The sequence below is a fragment of the Pteropus alecto genome, unplaced genomic scaffold (genome assembly GCF_000325575.1).
Source record: "Pteropus alecto unplaced genomic scaffold, ASM32557v1 scaffold7, whole genome shotgun sequence".
In the NCBI taxonomy this organism is placed as follows: Eukaryota; Metazoa; Chordata; class Mammalia; order Chiroptera; family Pteropodidae; genus Pteropus; species Pteropus alecto.
Genome location: NW_006494614.1, coordinates 32,617,435 through 32,624,198, shown reverse-complemented (window position 1 = coordinate 32,624,198; position 6,764 = coordinate 32,617,435).

The window sequence follows — 6,764 nt, the reverse complement described above, 5'->3', positions numbered from 1 at the left end:
TTACATATATATATATATATATATTCTGGTTCGGGTTCTCTGTTTGAACCTTGACGTCTATACTACTCTTTTCAAAGCACGAAAATACTTTTGGGCTTTGATTTATATTATAAATCAAATTTGAGTAGAATTGGAATCTTCATAAAATTGAGTCTTCTTATCCATGTTGTTCCATTTATTTAGGCCTTTTACATATATTTCCATAAAGATTCATAATTCTCTTTTAAAAATCTTATTTTTGAAGTAATTACAAATGTTATCTTTTAAGCCTTTTTAAATTAAATAACACATACATAAAAATTATACATCTTAATGAATTATTATAAACACCCATGTAATACTACTCAGGTCAAGAAATGGAACATTGTCTGAGGCTTGCTGAGTGCTTCTCCCTGTTCGAAATCTCCTTTCCTCTACCTGAGGTGTAATCATCATTCTACCCTTTATGGAAATATCTCTCTCTCCCTCCCTTGATCCTCTTCCTCCCTCTCTTCCGTCCTTCCTTCCATACTTTTGACACTTCTGTAAGAATTTCCAAATAATCTGGTTTAGAATCTTATATAAATGGAACCATGCAGCAGGTATACTTTCATGGATGCTTAATTTATGACCCAGTGTGAGGCCATGTTATTATTTAACCTTCACTCTTCCTGATGAAATAAGCATCATGATGAAATGTCCTTCTTTATCTCTCAAAGGCTTTTTTGCCTTTAAATTTACTTTGCCTGATATTGATAAACCACACTAGCTTTCCCTTATTCTTTTACTTTTTAGCCTTTCTGAATCCTTATTGGTGACATCTCTGGTATGTCATCTTTTCTTACATTTTTTGCCTAGAATTCTTACTATTTTTTTGCTCTCCAAGCTATAAAACATTATATATTTTGCATAGATTTTCAGTTATCCTAAGTAGGAGGCTTAGTGCAACTTAACCTCATCTGCCATCAGAAGTAGAGACTTTTCTTTGTGGCTGGTTTGTAAAATTAAATAGTCTTTGTGTATTGATCTTACATTCTACATACTTGCTAAACTCTCTTATTGATTCTAGCATTTCATATATAAATTCATTTGGATTTCTACATAGATAATTATATTACTGCAAATAATAAGAGATCTCATTCTTTCCAGTCCTTACAATTTGAATTTCTTTTTCTTATCTTGCACTGGCATGTATCTCTAATATAATAAATAGAAAATAGTAATATTGGACATCTTTTCTGGTTCCTGATTTTAAAGGGGATTCATTTAATGTTTTATTATTAAACAAGATATTTGTCACAGGTTTCTTTTATAGATAAACTTTATCAGATTAAGCAGGTTCCTTTTTATTCCTAGTTTGCTAAGATTTAAATTTTTTTTTTTTTAAATCATAAATGGTTGCTAAATTTTATTGGAGGTTATTCTTCCTCTGTTAAGAGGATCACATAGTTTCTGTCTCTGAATCTGTTATTGAAATGAGTTATATCACTAGATTTTTCTAATGTTGAACCAGTTTTGTACCCTTGAATAAATCCAACTTGATCATGATGTGTTATTATTTTTATACATTTCTTAATTTGGTTTACTAATATTTTGTTTAGGATTTTTGCGTTGTGCCACTGAATGAACTAGAATTTAATTTTCTTATAATGTTTGTGTCCAGTTTTGGTATCAATTTTATATAGGTCTCATAAAATGAGTTGGGAGTGTTCCCTGTTGATCTTTCTTTGAAAGAACTATGATAAGCTTAGAATTATCTTTTCCTTGAATATTCAGGACAGCTCATTTCTCAACCATTTGGGTCTTGCGTGTTCTTTGTGGGAAGATTGTAACCGTTGATATAATTTAAAGACTCCTTCCAAATGAGGGCCTGCTGTGCCTCAGAGCCTGATCTGTTTGACGTCTGGCAGAACCTATTTTTTAAAAAATTTTTATTTTATTATTAGTTTCAAATATACAATACATTGGTTAGACATTTGTATAGTTTATAAAAACAATCCCTCTAATTGGCAGGCCCTATTACTTGACTGTCCTCTCTTGCCCTCTCGGCTTTCTCAGAGGTAAAATCCACATGGACTGCAGCTCCTCCCAGTGGCCACAGATGGGTGACTCTGAAGGAGCTTGTTAGTGGTGAGCAGCCTCAGCTTTGGGGATCTAGCTAGTAGGCGCTGGCCAATTACTTGTGTTCCAGCACTGTTGCAAGGGTGCCATCTTCCCCAAAGGGCTGTAGACATGCTGTGTCAAGGGGAAATGAGAGGACAGGAAGTGACACATGGGAATCAAAGAGGGCTGGCTGGTTGGTGAGAGGGCTGATGGGTTCCCTGAGAAGGCTGGGAGCACGAGGAAAGCCAATGGTACAGTGGTACTAGAGGCTCACTGCTGTGCCACACAGTGGCGTTTAGTTGCTAGATTAGGGGATATCTCAGGAAAGGGGCAGGGTGGCAGGGCCAGGTGGAGACATGCTTGTGCAGGGCGTGGAGTTCAGTGCAGTAACCCTTTATCAACAAGTAAGGACATTTTTCAAATTTTTAATCTCTGTTACACTGTTCTACTATGTACCAGCTGTGATCGCTGGATATATATTTCTGGATTTTCTTTCAGCTATTTGAAAATATTATAGCACAGGCTTCTGGTTTCATTATTCTGTGAGAAATTAGCTTTAGTCAAACTGTAAATTCTTCACAGATAATTTGTCTTTTCTCTCTAACAGTGTTTAAGAACTTTTTCTTCTTTTGACATTTTGCTGTTTCACAATGATTATATCTGTGTTATTTCTTTTTGTTTATTCTGCTTGGGTTTCCTGATGTGAGGATTTGAATATTTCATCAGTATTAGATAGTTGTCAGTCATTATCTCTTGAATATTACTCCTCTCCATTCTCTCAGTTACCCTCTTCTGGATTATATATGGTACCTTCTCACTTTTCTCCCATTTTTAAAGTACTTCATATCTCTATGATGTCTTCTGGATAGTTCCTTCAGGTCTAAATTCCACCTCATTGATTCTCTCATCAACCATATCTAATGTGGTAGTTAACCTATATATTGAGTTTCATTTCTATTTGGTTCTTTTTCAGAAGTGTTTGGCCAGCTTTGATAATTTTTTGTTTCTTCATCATATTTTCAATAATCTTTTATTTTTTTGAAATCTGAAATATGTTTAAAGTTTCCATGCTATTTCCAATCTTTGAAGTATTTATGGGTCTGCTTCTATGATTTATCATTTTGCTGTTTCTTACTCAGTGGCATATTGCCTCTGTTTTTGCTGATTTCAGACTGTCAGTTTTGGTTCTTAACAACTTAATCTGTGGGAAATCTTTGAGATTCTGAGTTTGAAGTGCTTGGCTCAGGGACCTAATCTCTTGAAGCAAAATTTTCATATTAGGGGTTTAGAGATATCACACCTCTAAAATAGTGTGAATTCTAGATTTGAATCCATTTGATTGTGAGCTTGTAATTAATAATTCTCAGGAAAGGATTGCCCCTACTCCTACCAGTATATCCAGAGGCAAGGCAAAAATAGTCAAGTAGAATATTACTACCTACTTTCTCTATGGGGGAGAGAAACTGGAGAGGCTCTATTTTATTCACTGAGGATGTCACCCTTGGAGAATCTCGACATTGGGAGTTATGGTTCTCCTACCCAACCTCCTGGATGGTCCCCACATTCTCCAGGACCAAGTTTGGTTCTTGGCCAAAATTCACTGGATTTTTCTATGTGCAGTGTCAAGTAAGTTTTCTCCTCCTTTCTGGCAGTCATATTGCTGGGAATGTGTATATACTTTATTTTTGAAAAGAATATTTCTTTATTCTCTCCTCTCATTCTCCCTTTGCTCCACTGCTTCTTTTATCTGGACAGTTAGAGGGCTCTCAGTGGGAGTGCTGACTCTCCTCCCATCCCACCAACCTTTACTTCAAGAAGAGTTCAAGTAGTCAAAATTGAAAGTACAACTAATCACTTATGTAAGCATTTAAATTTCTAACAGACTTCAGAGATCCTGTTCAGGGCAAGTTATTATAAAGCACACACACAGCATCTGCTATATGTTACACAATGTTCTAAGTGCCTTATAAGTATTAAGTCCTTCAATACTTGTAATAATCTTATGAGTTAGGTACAATTACCTTTCACATTTTACAATAAGGACACTTAGGCCCAGGGAGGTTAAATAACTTTCCCTGTATCATAGAACTAGTAAGTGGGGAAGCTACTAGGATTGAGATCTAGACAGCCTGATCTAGTGACCAGCTGTTGGAGGAGGTCATTGAGAGGAAGCGACTATTGGTTGACTCTTGAGCTGGGCCTGGACAGTTGGAAGCTCCTCACCCATTCCTGTCCTTGGAATGTATGTTCTGCCCACTGTTCTCACACTGGGAGCAGTTGCCAAGAATGCAGCCTTAAGAGAGCAATATCTTGTTGAGGCCATCTGTACAGTATACATGACTGAGCCCAGTTAAGACCTCTATGTAAACTTTGAGACTCTGAAGGACAGATGAAGAGATCTATTCATCTTATGGCTGCCCAAGATAAGCCTCGTATGTAAGTTCCCTGGCTTTTTAAACCTGCCACCTTCCAATCTAGAGTAACCTGCCTCTTTCTTCCATCTCTCCTTGTCTTGCATGTATGGAGCCAGTTTACAAACCAACACCAACTGCTTAAACCAAACACAGAGCAACCCTGTGGTAATTCTTCATTCATTCATTCTTCTTGATCTGTTTCTAGCATTGATCTATTGGTTTCTTAAACATTCTTCCTAGGTATGATACGTTTTTAGAGATAATCCCAGAAAACTCATTATTTTGCAACACTCATGTATTAGCCAGGGTTAGGTCATTTCATAGGAAACAAGAAAGAAGAGAAGCTGGGGAGAAGGAAAATGGAGTTCTGGTGATGATTCTGTGAGGTTACTGGGAAGCCTCTTCTCTGAGTTCCTTGAGAAGTTTGCTGAATGAATGCTAGTTAATGGGGAATCTCAGTGGAAGCAGAAGGACAGCCCCTGATGCTTTATAATGGTTTCCAGTCTCTTTAACAGCTCCTGGAGCTTCGAAGTTCCAAATCAACTCTTAGGCATCTGGTCTCTCCCACATTTCTTTAAAAAAAAAATTTAGTTTCTGCAATTGCCTAGCTGTAATGTTGTAATGGTATAGAAACATTTTTGGATGTGGATTTAAAAGATGGTTAGACCATCTTTTGAACTTCATTATCCTCATCTATAAAGAGTTAAATGATAATAACTGGCCTGCTTACCTGAAAGACTTGTGCTAGTGCTATGTAATTATTGTTAATAATAGTAATAATACTTTCCGGTCATATGCCTATAACCAATGATAAGCAGAGTAAAGGAAAAAGAAAACTTAAGTCAGTATGTTTTATTGTTTATCAAAAGGTTGAGTGAATCATTTAGATTCAATGGTTTTATTTTTTTTCTTATGTCTTCTGTGGTTGAACCCACTTCCAGTATATCACTGAACTTGCTTTTAGGGTATGTTTTTAATTTTTTAAATAATCTATTCATTTAGAACTTCCCCAGGTAAATGTGCATTTGGTCCCTTATAGATTTTGCATGCAAAATCCATCTCCTAAAGGTCATGGACCTCTAGTTATGACCCATTTTTAAGATTCCCATAATTGTACTTGGAATGGACCAATGTGAGTAAGAATCTGCACTAAATTTGCTAGTGAATGAATTGGAGACAGTAGTTTTGGGGCATCCAGCAGCCTGGAGCTGCACGAATTTTAGCGAACAACTTTTTGATTATTTTCAATCATAAAAAATATCTGAACCATATGATCTTTTCTTTGTTTGCTATGAATCTTTTCATTAAATTTTTAATATTCTTCAAAGAATTTCTCTCTGGACTGGAGAAGCATGTTTGTACATTGATGATGGTTAAAAGTTTAGAATTTTAGGATTTGACATAAACATATAAAAATATTCCATTCTTTGAAACTGCAAAAAATATAATTATACTGGCCAATCTGTAATGATACAGAGAAATCTAATTTCTGTTTTTAAGAATTCTTGTCCTCTCAAGAAGCTAAGATACAAGTTATATGATTAGTAACTTGTTCATTTATTGTATGATATAAATGTGAAAATAGTTTTTAAAAAGTAGCAAGTGTTTTACATAGGTGTGTATGTTTGTTAAAACCGATCAAATGGTTAAATTTAGAATTTGTGCATTTCACTGTATGTGAATCTTACAAAAAAAACTAAACAAATATTAAATTCTAGTGGTTAGTATATATGTGGAAGCATTTAAGGTGAAGTATACTGATGTTTGTAATATACTTTGAAACCTGTCAAAAAATCTCTTAGATTAATGAAAGAATAGATCTGTGATAAAGTAAACAAAGCAAAAAGTTAACAACCAGAGAAACTAAGTGGTGAGTATTTGGTGTCCATTGTGTAATTCTTTCAACTTTTTAATATGTTTCAACATTTTCATAATTAAATGAAGGGGAGAAAAGTAGCCAAGGGTAGATCCCTACATCATTGTAAATTATTTTCAAGTGTTTTACTTCTTTTGTCAACAAATACATCAAACATAGTATTTTGTACAAAGACCTAGCCCATGAAACACAGAAAACTAACATATGAATAAAAAACAAGAGCTCTCTGAGTCATCAAAGATGGAGTTAACATTATGAGCCTGGAATACCCTAATAAAAGGTGTAATTATTAATTCGGTGTTTCCATGGGTCAAGCCTTGCCCTAAACACTTTCGAATGTCACTTGTTTTAACGCTCACCCCAATCTTCTAGATGGGAGAAGGTAGGAGCCA